The sequence below is a fragment of the Chlorocebus sabaeus genome, chromosome X (genome assembly GCF_047675955.1).
Source record: "Chlorocebus sabaeus isolate Y175 chromosome X, mChlSab1.0.hap1, whole genome shotgun sequence".
Lineage (NCBI taxonomy): Eukaryota > Metazoa > Chordata > Mammalia > Primates > Cercopithecidae > Chlorocebus > Chlorocebus sabaeus.
Window position 1 is genome coordinate 34,151,783 of NC_132933.1, and position 13,713 is coordinate 34,165,495.

At 45.4% G+C, this 13,713-nt stretch overlaps 1 protein-coding gene and 1 non-coding gene across 2 annotated transcripts in view; both read right to left on the minus strand.

Moving 5' to 3' along the window:
* The window catches only part of SLC25A43 (solute carrier family 25 member 43), a 48,908-nt gene that overhangs the window by 12,924 nt on the left and 22,271 nt on the right, over positions 1-13,713 (minus strand). The gene's annotated exons all lie outside the window — the stretch shown is intronic.
* On the minus strand, positions 10,778-10,941 carry LOC119621028 (U1 spliceosomal RNA). The gene has a single exon (XR_005237561.2). It is a non-coding gene; the product is annotated as a U1 spliceosomal RNA (small nuclear RNA).

Here is a 13,713-nt window from a genome sequence, read left to right on the forward strand (position 1 = left end):
TGAACCCAGGAAGCAGAGGTTGTAGTGAGCCAAGATCGCACCATTGCACTCCAGCCTGGACGTCACAGCAGACTCTGTCTCAAAAAAAAAAAAAAAAAAAAAAAAAAATTTTTTTAGCAGAGATGTGGTGTCACTATGTTGCCCAGGCTGGAGTGGGCAACACAGGCTATTCACAGGTGCAATCCCACCTACTGATCAGCACAGGAGTTTTGATCTACTGTTTCCAACCTGGGCTGGTTCACCCCTCCTTTGGCAACCTCGTGGTCCCCCACTCCCAAGAGGTCACCATAGTGATGCTGAACTTAACGTGGACATCTCATTAGCTTAGTGCTCTACAGTCCAGAACTCTTGGGCTCAAGTGATCCTCTTGCCTCAGTCTTCCTAGTAGCTGGGACCACAGGCATGCACCACCATGCCCGACCCTCCTACCTTTTCAACTTTATCTTGGGTCACTCTTTTGTTACCCAAGAGTCACAAAACCCTTCAACTGCGCTGGCCTTCTTTCTGTTCTCCTCTGCTTGATGATTTCCAAATTTCTATCTGTATCTCTCCTCTGAGCCACAGGATCATGTTGTCAACTACCTACTTGATATTGCCACTCAGAAGTCTATTGAACATCTGAAACTTTTTATGTCCTAATCAGAACTCTTGATTTTGCTCCACTCCAATCTTGACTGTCCTTTAGTTTTTCCTCATGTCAGCAAATGGCACTGTCATCAACCTACTTGCTCAGGCCCAAAACCTGAGTTACCTTTAAGTTTTCTCTGTCTCTCACCTTTCTCTGATCTAATCCATCACTAGCCAAGTTCCAGTGACTCTAAATTTGTTTACTTTTCTTCCGTTCCACTCTCACCCTAGTCCAAGCCACCATCATCTTTTGCCCATACTACTACAACTGTTACTAGCTGGTCTACCTGCCCTTATCCCCCATCTAGCAGTCAGAGTGATTTAATCAGTTTACTCCCTTGACTTCAACTCTTCAGTGGGTCCCCCATTATCGTCAGGATGAACTCCAGGCTGTTTAATCTGGCTTACCAGGTGCTCCATGACCTGGCCTCTGCCTACTGCTCAGTCTGATCTCTTGCTGCTACCTGCATTATACTCTGTGCGTTGGATACTTTTCAAGTCTACTCCCAGTACCTCACATCGTCTCTCTTGAGGGTCAGTTTCCTTACCCATCGTTTAATCTTCAGTCTCTGCCCTCTCCAACTCATCCTCCACATTGCAGCCAAGTACCCTTCCAAACTCATCAGATGCTACCATTGCTTTGCTCAGAAGCCTTCAACAATTCCCAATTTTCTAAAGAAAACATTTTGAGAAGACAAATTTTCCAAAGAAGTTTACTAAAGACAATTTTAACAGAATTCAAAACCCTTTACAATTTGGTCCCTACCGGTTTTCCTAGTATCATTTCCCACTGCCACTCTGTGATGATTAATTTCATATGTCAACTTGGTTAGGCCACAGTACCCAGCTATTTGGGAAAACACTAGTCTAGATGTTGCTGTAAAGGCATTTTTAAGATGAGTCTGACATTTAAATCAGTAGACTTTAAGTAAAACAAATTCCTGTCCATAATGTGAGTGGCCCTCATCCAATCAGTGAGGGCCTTAAAAGAAAAAAGGCTGAAGCCCCTCAAGGAAGAGGAGATTCTGCCAGCAGACTCCCTTCAGATTTAAACTGCAACATCAACTCACCCTAGTCAACCATGCCCAAGTCTGATGCTACCTTATCCTGAAATTTTTCCTGATTCCACAATTGTGTACTGCTTGTTTTCTTCCTCTTCTTCAACTTTACCTCTCTCTCTATTTTTTATTTTTTGAGACGGGGTCTCACTGTGTTGCCCAGGCTGGAGTGCAATGGCACGATCTCAGCTCACTGCAACCTCTGCCTCCCCGGTTCAAGCAATTCTCTGCCTCAGCCTCCCGAGTAGCTGGGATTACAAACACCCGGCTAATTTTTTTTGTATTTTTAGTAGAGATGGGCATTCACCGTCTTGGCCAGGCTGGTCTCGAAATCCTGACCTCGTGATCCACCTGCCTCGGCCTCCCAAAGTGCTGGGATTACAGGCATGAGCCACTGCACCCGGCCGCAACTTTACCTCTTTTGAAAACTTTTTTTTTTTTTTTTTTTTTTTTTTTGACGGAGTCTCACTCTGTCACTGAGGCTGGAGTGCAGTGGCACGATTTTGGCTTACTGCAACCTCTGCCTCCTAAGTTCAAGTGATTCTCCTGCCCCAGCCTCCCGAGTAGCTGGGATTACAGGTGTGTGCCACCACGCTCAGCTAATTTTTGTATTTTTAGTAGAGACGGGGTTTCACCACATTGGCCAGGCTGGTCTCGAAATCCTGGCCTCAAGTGATATGCCCGCCTTGGCCTCCCAAAGTGCTGGCATTATAGTCATGAGCCACTGTGCCCGGCCCTCTTTTTAAAACTTTTTATTATGAAAAATCTCAACCATATATAAAAGTAGAGAGGCCAGTAAAATGAACACAAAGTTCTATCACCCAGCTTCAACAATTAGCTATACGTGGCCAATCTTCTTTCATCTCTACCCCCATGAGACATCATTTCAATTCATCTTACATATTATTAATTAGAATTATGTTTATCTAAACTATAATTGCTCCTTAAAAATATATGTATAATAATACTGCTATCATACCTAAAAATTTATAATTCCTTAATATCATCATATATTGAGTTCAGTTAGTATTCATATTTCCTTGGTTATTTTATAATTGTTTTCCAGCTTCTGTTTGAATTGGGGCTCTCTCTCTCTCCATATCCTGTGCTCCCTTAGCTTTTTTTTTTTTTTTTTGAGGTGGAGTCTCACTCTTGTCACTCAGGCTGGAGTGCAATGGAGCGATCTCGGCTCACTACAACCTCCCCATTTACCAGGTTCAAGTAATTCTCCTGCCTCAGCCTCCCAAGTAGCTGGGACTATAGGTGCCCGCCACCATGTCCAGCTGTTTTGTATTTTTAGTAGAGACGGGATTTCACCATGCTGGTCAGGCTGGTCTCGAACTCCTAACCTCAAGTGATCCACCTGCCTCAGCCTCCCAAAGCGCTGGGATTACAAGCATAAGCCACCACACCTGGCCTCCCTTAGCTTCTCATTTAGACCTCTGCTGTGGCACACTCTACCTTATATGAGTTATCTGGGTGTAAGTCTTTATGCTCCCTCCCAGCCAGCAAGCCAATCAGCAGGCACGGGGCCTTCCTAGTCATCCTAGCTCTTCAGGATCTTTCACTCTCCATTGTACATACCAGGCACTCATTAAATGTCAAGTCAAATTCCTGTCAATATCAGTGTCACTAGTAGCTTTTCCCAAACACAGCTGTTTACTCACATAAGCTACATGGATAGTCATGAAATAAAGAAATGTCCTAGCACTGAGTGCTTTCTTTTTTTTTTTTTTCTTTTCTCTTTCTTTCTTTCTTTTTTTTTTTTTTTTTGGTTGGAGACAGAGTCTCACTGTCTTCTGGGCTGAAGTGCAGTGGCGCAATCTTGGCTCACTGCAACCTCCGCCTCCCAGGTTCAAGCGATTCTCTTGCCTCAGCCTCTTGAGTAGCTGGGATTAAAAGTGACTGCCATCAAGCCTGGCTAATTTTTCTATTTTTTAGTAGAGACGGGGTTTCACCATGTTGGCCAGGCTGGTCTCGGACTCCTGACCACAGGTGATCCGCCTACCTCGGCCTCCCAAAGTCCTGGGATTACAGGCATGAGCCACTGCGCCTGGCCCACTGATTGCTTTCTATATACTATCTCATTTAATCCTCACAAAAGCCTCATGAAAGAGGTAGTATTATCGTATTAGCTTGATTATATAGATGACAAAATGGAGTTGGTGAGAGGATAAACACCAGTCTCTAAAATCACAGACCATGACACAAAGCATCAACTTGAATCTGGGTCTGTTTGACTCAGAGCCAAGCTCCACTCCACTAAGCTCCACTGTCTCCTGATGCTCAGGACTGGAAATACTCTCTCAGCCCTTTACAGACTTGTTGCCATACATCATTGGTGGATGTGGCTGCCACAGCATGTACACTGAATGAGTTCTTTATGCCGAGACAGGAGCCTGTGCTGTGGTATGAATAAGTGCCTCTACAAGTGTCCTACTAATTGGGTGTCCAAAATACAAAGGCAAGTATGGGCTGCTGGTTGCTCCCAAAGGGCAAAGGAATGGCAAGGCTAGATCCCAGTACATCTCAACCCTTAGCCGCATTAGGCTGACCGCGGAAACTTTTAAAAACCCTCAGTGACTGGGATCCACCCCTAGAGATCGCAATTTAACTGAACGGAGATGAGGGCCTGGACACTAGCACTTTTTACGAGTTCCCCAGCTGATTCTGATGTGCAGCCAGCGTTGAGAGCCACTGATGTGGACCTTCCATGGCACAAGGCAGCTCTGGGCTCAAACTCGAGTTCATCAACCTGCTGCTGACACAGAGGGTGCCTGGGAGACAAAGCACATGGGTCCTGAAGCCAGACTGTTTGGACTGAGTCCCCCCGCTTTGCCACTCACTAGCTCTGTGATGGTCGGCAAGTGCCTTTACCTTCTGGAGCTTCAATTTCCTCATCTGTAAAATGGGGTAAAAATAATAACACCTACCTTACAGAACTGCTGTCAAATGATTTAATACATGTAAATTGCTTAGAACTGTATTTGACATAGAGCAAGCGCTAAAGAATTAACCATCATTGTTGTTATTATTATTCAAACTTGTAAGAAAGACAAGTATGCTGAAGACCAAACCAACCCGCTAGATTGGAATGGCCATTCATCCAAACTGTATCTTACTAGTAAAGAGAAATGAAACATGTCAGGCAGCTTGTCACAAGAACCTGAACTTAAGTCCTCCTACACAAACCCAGGCAACTATCCCATAGCTGTCTAGTTCAGACCCACAGCTCCCAGGATGAGCACACTGGATTCTGCAACCTGGCATCATCTGAAACTATCAGAGCAGCCCGGCCTGACTTTGTTACTATCTGTATAACCCTGGTCAAGTCATTTAGCTCCCTAAACTTTAGTCTTCTCACATGTCAAATGAGGAGACTGAAACACAATGACCTTGAAGACCCTTTCCAGATCCTGTAATCCATGCTGCTAGCCAGAATCCGTGCTCCTTCCTTCCTCTAGGACTTCAAACCTGCCATTTCTTCGGCCTTGCTAAGTCTTGTCTTATTGATCAGAATAAACATCATTTCCCCAGGGAAGTCTTCTGAGACCTCCACATGAAGTCAGGAGCCTATTGAACACTTGCAGTCACCCTGTGCTTCTCCTTCATGACACTTAACACAGTTTGTAATGACTCAGTGTATAATTATTTCGTTCATGTGTACTCCTGCCCCCAACTGCTCCATCTCATAGACTGTAAATACCGTGGGGGCAGCAACCACATTTGTTGTGTTTATGGTTTTGGCTTCAAAGCTTACCTGGTGCACAGTAGAGGTGTTTAATACATATTGAAGGAAAGAAAGAACAAACTTGCAGTAGATACAAATAAAGAACAAAGACTTAAAAGCAAAGCACTTGATTATTCCTGTGATAAATTCCTCAGAGGTCTTCCAACAGAGGCAGCATTTTTGTTGTTCAACCTTTCCATGAGTACTGAAATAACTGAACAATATTCATAAAGATGTAAAACACAGCTGGGCTCGGCGGCTCATGCCTGTAATCCCAACACTTTGGGAGGCCGAGGCGGGCAGATCATGAGGTCAGGAAATGGAGACCATCCTGGCCATCATGGTGAAACCCCATCTCTACTGAAAATACAAAAATTAGCTGTGCATGGTGGCATGTGCCTGTAGTCCCAGCTACTTGGGAGGCTGAGGCAGGAGAATTGCTTGAACTCAGGAGGTGGAGGTTGCAGTGAGCTGAGATTCTGTCACTGCACTCCAGCCTGGCGACTCTGTCTCAAAAAAATAAAAATAAGAAAAAGATGCAAGACACATATGCCCTTTGACCAAAGCAAAAATTCTAGGAATTTAGCCCAACAGTCCCTAACCTTTTTGGCACCAGGGACTGGTTTCATGGAGGACCATTTTTCCACGGACAAGGGGTTGGGGGGAATGGTTTTGGGATGAAACTGTTCCATCTCAGATCATCAGGCATTAGATTCTCATAAAGAGTATGCAACCTAGGTTCCTTGCACACACAGCTCACAGTAGAGTTTGCACTCCTATGAGACACTAATGTCACCACTGATCTGACATGAGGCAGGGCTCAGGCCATAATGCTCACTTGCTGGCCGCTTACTTCATGCTGTGTGGGCCAGCCCGGTTCCTAAACAGGCCACAGACCAGGAGTTGGGGACCCCTGTTTATCCTACAGATCTATTTGCATGTGCGTGAAAAATGTATGTAACAAGGAGATTTGTTACAGCATTGTTAGTAATAGCAGAAGACTGGAAATAATCCATATGTCCATCAATCCAGGACTAGTTAAATAAACAGTGTATCATACTGTGGAATACTATGTCATAAATGAAAAATATGTGGCAGCTCTATCTGGATCGATGTGATATCATTTCCAAGATTTTTTTTTTTTTTGAGACGGAGTTTCAATCTTATCACCCAGGCTGGAGTGCAATGGTGTGATCTCGGCTTGCTGCAACCTCTGCCTCCCAGGTTCAAGTGATTCCCCCGCCTCAGCCTCCCGAGTAGCTAGAATTACAGGTGCCTGCCACCAAGCTCAGCTAATTTTTGTATTTTTAGTAGAGACGGGGTTTCACCATGTTGGCCAGGCTGGTCTTGAACTCCTGACGTCAAGTGATCCACCTGCCTCAGCCTCCCAAAGTGCTGGGATTGCAGGTGTGAGCTACTGTGCCCAGCCAAGATACATTTTCAGGTAGAAAAAAACAGGGCACAGAAGAGTGTATGTAGTGTGCTGCTGCTGACCTAAAAACAGAACATAAATATACAAGTTTATGTGAATCTTTGTATAGATCATCTTTGGGAAGATACAGGTAAGAAACTGCTAACAACAATATTGACTCACAGGAGAGCTGGGTGGCTAAGGACAAAGGTTAGAGAGGTTGACTTTTCAGCATATACTCGTTGCACTGTTTGGATTTTGTATCATGTGTATGTGTTACCCACTCAAAAGACAGAATACTTAATTTTAAAAGGGCGTTAAGAAGGAAAGACCAGAGAAAGAAAAGGAAAAAAATTCATAGGGAAAGGAAAAGAGTCTTCGAGTTGGAGCACACAGGAAGGAGCTCAGAACCTTCTGCATGTTATCTGGAAACACCTTGTATCTTCTGTGGATGTGGAGGACACGACCTGATGACTAAGCTGCCCAATTCACAAACCATCTGAGGACATATATGTGGGGGAGGCGGTTGTGGCAGAAGGCGCCAGTCTTTTGGCAAATCTCCAATAATCAAACAAAAAAAACCATGCCAATCATATTGGAGTAAACGAACCTTTCTGTCCTGTGAACCACATGACCCATGTTTCTCTTGGCATAGCCGGGACCCGAATAGTTGTCCTTGTACATCTGGGAAGCACCTGGGCTCTGCAGCGGGGACACTGGTATGAGTGGGTGTAGGCGGCTGCCCACCAGCAAGGCAAGCCTACAAGCTCCCCTTGATCCCCTATAGCGTGAATGCCTCCCGATTCAGTGGCAGTCTAGAGGGCTGACTAGCTGCTCAGAAAGCCTGCGATCACGATGGGGGAAGCAAGCAAACCACAGTAGGTTAGTATTCAGCTTGGACGGAGAGAAGAGAAACAGCCAGTTCCTGTGTGGTGATTGGGGGTGGGGGTGGGGAAACCCAAAGAGCAGCTGGGCCCGACTGCAGAAAGCAATTGCCATGCAAGTGAGTAGAGCTGCTGAGGCCTGGGTCACAGACCTGGCATGTGCTGCCTGCTGTGCCAACTTTGAGAGTGTCACCTTGCCTGGGGTTGAGATAGGGTGGGGAGGGTGAAGGAAAAGATTTGGCAGTGACAGTTCTCAGAAGGCTGGGAACATACAGATGTGTGCAGTGCTTGCGCATGGAACCTGTCTGTAAAGCCTGTTGTTACACTAACCAAACCAAAAAATTCTGTACGAACTCTCGACTCCTGTTGCTGCTCATCATTAGCTATACATATTGAGGGTCTATTGAGGTTCTGTGACCCCAGCTCATTTGTGTGTTTGCAGTAATCATAGGAAGCATGGAAACGCATCTGGACTGGATTTTTTTTTGAGATGGAGTTTCACTCTGTCACCCAGGCTGGAATACAGTGGCGTGATCTTGGCTCACTGTAACCTCTACCTCCGTGGTTCAAGTGGTTATCATGCCTCAGCCTACTGAGTAGCTGGGACTCCAGGCACATGCCACCATGCCCAGCTAATTTTTAAATTTTTATTAGAGACGGGGTTTCGCCATGTTGGCCAGGCTGGTCTGAAACTCCTGGCCTCAAGTGATCCGCCCACCTCGGCCTCCCAAAGTGCTGGGATTACAGGTGTGAGCCGCCGCACCTGGCCTTGGACTGGCTTTTATGGTTCTAATCAGGCCTTCCATGCTGTGCACAGATTTTGAAGTGATGCTTCAAGAACAATAAACATGGCATCTTAGCATTATTGAGAGTATTTATTACGGACCTGGCTCTGCATTTGCACTAAACGAATTTAGTCTTTCCTGCAAGTAGATGAGGGAGGCACCATTCTTACCCTCAAAACAGATGAGGAAGATGAGGCTCAGAAGGGTTATGTGGTATACACAAGTTCAAGCGGGAGTAAGGGGCAAGGATGGGATCCAAAGCCCACACTTACACACTGAGCTAGTCTGCCCATTACAGCCTTAAGAGGAACACAGCCATCATAGGCAAATAAGCGACAGCTCTGCAGAAAAAAGGTGAAAATTGGTGCTTCCTGTGAATGCTCCCAGCCAGCTGCGGGTCCTCCCTGTTGACAGCAGACCTTTCCTGGGACCTTTCTCTCCCTTTCCCTTACCTCCCTCTTCACCTCCACTTTGAAGTGGGGAGTGAGGGTGGGAAGATCCTATCTTACGTGCTGTTACTGTTTAGCTGGAGTTCAAAGAAGCCCGCTCAGCACAGGGTGATCATTTTGACTCCCAGATCTTTATCTGTTCCAAGGAATAAGCCAGCTCAGGTCAGGTGAAGAGGACAGAGTGATTTTACACTCAGTGGAGTTAGGAAGGCTCTTCCCCATGCCTTCCTTGCCTTCCCTCCAGGGACTAGTTTTGTTTCCATGCTCTACAGCTGCCATCCCTAAAGTATTTCGGGCACTCTATATCTTCTGAAAAAAAAAAGGGTGGGGGGAGACTTTTCCTTTCCTTTCACTTTAATAGTGATGCTCATACAGAGCCACCTTGCCTAGATATCTACCTATATTTGAAAAGCATCTTTTTTTTTTTTTTTTTTTTTTCTGACTGCTAACGCAATGCTACTCAGTTAGAAGAATTTGGTTCACAAAGGGGCCAGACCTAAAAGTAAGATAACAGCAGGGACAGTTGAAAATACAACAAACTAAAGGTAAGGCTGCCCTCCTCTCCCACTACCCTGAAGGCTCAGAACCTAGCAGTGTTTGTACCTCTGGACAGGTAATTTGACTCTGTTAGGAAAACAAAACTCTGTTCCTACTGAGAGTAGATGCTATGCCAACCGGGAAATACTAAAGTAGGCAGAAAACCTGGAACTTTGTTAGCACCTCCTCGCAGGGATAGTTGCAATTTACTCTCCCATTCTGGGGCTTTGCTTCTGCTCCCTGCCCTGCCCCCTGTGGTAGGCGGGCTTTCTTCCCAGTCCCTCTGAGCAGTTGTCGTTCAAGGCTGGCCAAAGGCCTGTGGCTACTGAATGGTCTATGCCTGTGGCTCACTGCTCATTATGGCTTCTCAAGTCAAAACCACAAGTAGGGCTTTCCATTGCCAGACTGCCAGGGACTAAAGCAGGCCCCAGGACAGCCCAGTTTTCCAAAGATTTTTTTTCTCTCTCTAACTCGAGTTAACCATTCCCTGGCCAAAGCCAGGCTCATTATGCTCTGAGTGTTTGTGTCCTCCCAAAATTCATCTGCTGAAATCCTCACTCCCAGGGTGATGGTTTTAGGAGGCAGGGCCTTTGGGAAGTGATTAGGCCATGGAAGCAAAGCCCTCATTGAATGGGATTAGGGTCCTTTTAAAAGAGATGCAAGAAAGCTAGCTCCCCCTTCCACCATGCGAGGGCAAAGCAAGAAGGCTCCAGGAAGCTGGCCTTCGCCAGGTATCAAATCTGCCTTGACCTTGGACTTCTCAGTCTCCAGAATGGTGAGAAATACATTTTGGTTGTTTATAAGCCATCTAGTTTATGATATTTTGTTATTGCAGCCTGAATGGAATAAGACAAGACTCTGGCCTGTCAGTTTCTGAGCTTGCAAAGTATTGATTTTCTCAACTCCTCTTGCACTGAGGCTGTGGACTCCCAATATCAAAGTTTGCTTTCCTGCTCCCTCATCCTCTAGTCCGGCACCTGGGGCAAGGGAACTGAAGTCGAAATGATCCGATTACCTCGCCTACAGGATTAGGCTCCTGTACTCTTGGTGAATAAGGAAGGGCCTGAGGAAGGAGAGACATAGGTTCGAGTCCCAGCTCCGCCACTTACTTACTAGCTATGTGATGGTTGGGTAAGTGACTTACACCTTGTGCCTTGTTTCCTCATCTATAAAACAGGAGTACTAAGAGTACTTATTTCATAGGGTCAATAGACAGTTAAATGGAATAAACGGCCTTGTACACATTAAATGACCAATAAGTGGTAGTTATTATTATATTATTTTCTTTTTTTCCCTCAGAGGAAAGCATGAACGCAGTCCTCCACTACCACAAATTATGCAGTCGAGTTTCCCAAATTTGGGGAAATCGCAGGGGTCAGCACATCTGGAATGCAATGGATAAGCCTCGCCCTGGGAAAATCACCTTCATGATCATGGTATCTCGCCTGCCAGGTAAGTATATATTATTATAATTTCTTAATCGCAGGGAAGGCTTTCTTGTCATCACTTCCCTTAACATAGTTTGCCCCCATCCTTATCCCTGACAAAAACCTCCCCAACAAAGTGCAGCATAGATTTACATGCATTCATTCAGATCTGGTCATATTTACAGAAAGCAATCAACTAACAAAATACAGTTGACCTTTGTTTTTCTTTCCTTTTTTTTTTTTTTGAGATGGAGTCTTGCTCTGTTGCCCAGGCTGGAGTTCAGTGGTGCAATCTCAGCTCACTGCAACCTCCACCTTCTGGGTTCAAGTGATTCTCCTTTCTCAGCCTCCTGAGTAGCTGGGATTACAGGCATGGGCCACCATGCTGGGATAATTTTGTATTTTTCATAGAGATGGGGGTTTCACCATGTTGGCCAGGCTGGTCTCGAACTCCTGACCTCCGGTGATTGGCCTGCCTCGGCCTCCCAAAGTGTTGGAATTACAGACAGGAGCCACCGTGCCTGGCTTACAGTTGACCTTTGAACAACATGGATTTGAGTTGTCCTGGTTCACTTATATGTGGATTTTTTTCAATAAATACAGTGGTCCCTCTGTTTCTGTGGGTTCTGCATCCACAACCAAATTTGGGATGTGGGGCTTTTGTATAAGGAGGGCCAACTTTTTGTGTCCACAGGTTTCACAGGGCCGACTTCAGGGCTGAGAAATGAGTGGATTTTGGTATCAGAGAGGGGTTCTGCAACCAATGGCCTGCAGATACCTAGGGACAACTGTATAAATTTGATGGTGCTATGATTTGTCAAGCACTTCCAGCCACCATACAAAGCGCCAGGAGGCTGGAATGAAGAGGAAGTGTAAATCAAGACGGTGTCAAGAATTTTTCCTTCTGTCCTTTTAGCATATTTGTCTATCCTGAAATGTTAACGGCTGTTTGCACTGAGATGCATAGAACCTGATTGCTAGGGTAGGAGATGGAAGACAGTGCATTCTCAGAGTGAAGTGCATAGACAGTTTTAGACAGGGGACATGCAGAGGTTTTCTTAGGGCAGCAAGTTGAGCAGGAGGCAGGCTTGGGTGTTCTTACTTTCATCTTGGGTAGGTACAGCCACACGGACTTGGGACTCACCCAGCAGAGAGTGAGATCTCCTAAGTTGTCCCTAAACTTCATTCATTTTTAAACAAGTATTAGGTGTCTGCTACATGAGGCTGTATGTTGTGAGGATATACAAATGTGTAAGACATACTTCCCACAGGCAAAGAGTTTGCAATCTAGAGGAAATAAGGGACACAAAAGATTATAATGAAAGGAAGCATGTAGCATGGGTCATAAGACAGCTCTAGCAAGAGGGAGCTATTCAGGAGCAGGAGACTACTGCTTGGGGAGATGGGAGAAGACTTCAGGAGGTGGCTTTTATAGTGATGGGACACCAGGGCAATAGTGTTAAGATGGGAAGAGGTAGGGCATGGAGAGAAATGCCATGGAAAAGAAACTGGCTGGATCAGAGGGCACATATAGGCTAAAAGCATCATTTAAAAGGGGTTATTGGGCCAGGCACGGTGGCTCATGCCTGTAATCCCAGTACATTGGGAGGCTGAGGTGGGTGGATCACCTGAGGTCAGGAGTTCAAGACCAGCCTGGCCAACATGGTGAAACCCCGTCTCTACTAAAAATACAAAATTAGCTGGGCATGGTGGCACATGCCTGTAGTCCCAGCTACTCGGGAGGCTGAGGCAGGAGAATCACTTGAACCAGGAGGCAGAGGTTGCAGTGAGCCAAGATTGCACCACTGCACTCCAGCCTGGGCAACAAAGCGAGACTCTGTTTAAAAAACAAAACAAAACAAAACAAAAAACACAAAAAAAGGTGGGGGGTGGTATTCACCCAGAAAGCTCTTAGAACAAAATAACTATGCCCTTGGGGGTTGGGTGGGGGACAGTGAAAATACAGCATCTGTAGTTATTAACTGAGTAGATTGTTAGTTAACTCAGCTTCTCTTGCCACAGAATCCCCTCCGAAGTGGGCTGAAGCACCTCCATTGTGGTTCTACAAAGGCAAAACATCTACCTTGATCCATCAAGATAGGACAGCTGTTTTGGGGGTTGGAAAAGCCAACTCATTTCTTAAACAACAGGTATGTGCTATAGTAGGTCAGAAAAGACAGCCATCACTGAGACAAACCTCAGCTGAGTCTTTAAGAAAATTGGGACAGATGTTCCAAGACAGAGGTAACCTCATGAACAAAGGCCTGGTGACTGGAATGTGAAATGCACTTAGTCTTCAGGGCTTGGGAGAAGGGGCTAAGAAGATTAGTTTGATGAACTTGGAGGCTTGAATAGAGCAGAGGTCAAACAAATGTGTGTTTTGTTTAGCCCAGCCAGTACCTAACAATTTTCATTTGCCAGCCGTGAAAAACTGGGAGATTTTACATAAAAATCTGGATTTTAGACTCCTTTGAAAACTGGGCCTACATTTCTAAATGGCATCTGTCCTTTGGAGGAGAGGAACTGGCCACAGCCTCTACTGGCTCTCTTTATTCCTTTCTGCTATCCATATTTAGATGCAAATCACATTTTGTAAGCACAGTGAAGTTTAGCTCTTCAGAATGCTTTTGAAAGCCATGATGGCTCAGAATGCATTTGAAGGCTTTTTTTTTTTTTTTTTTTTTTTTTTTTTTTTTTGAGATGAAGTCTCGCTCTGTCACCGAGGCTGTGCAGTGGCACAATCTCAACTCACTGCAACCTCCACCTCCTAGGTTCAACTTATCCTCCTGCCTCAGCCTCCTGAGT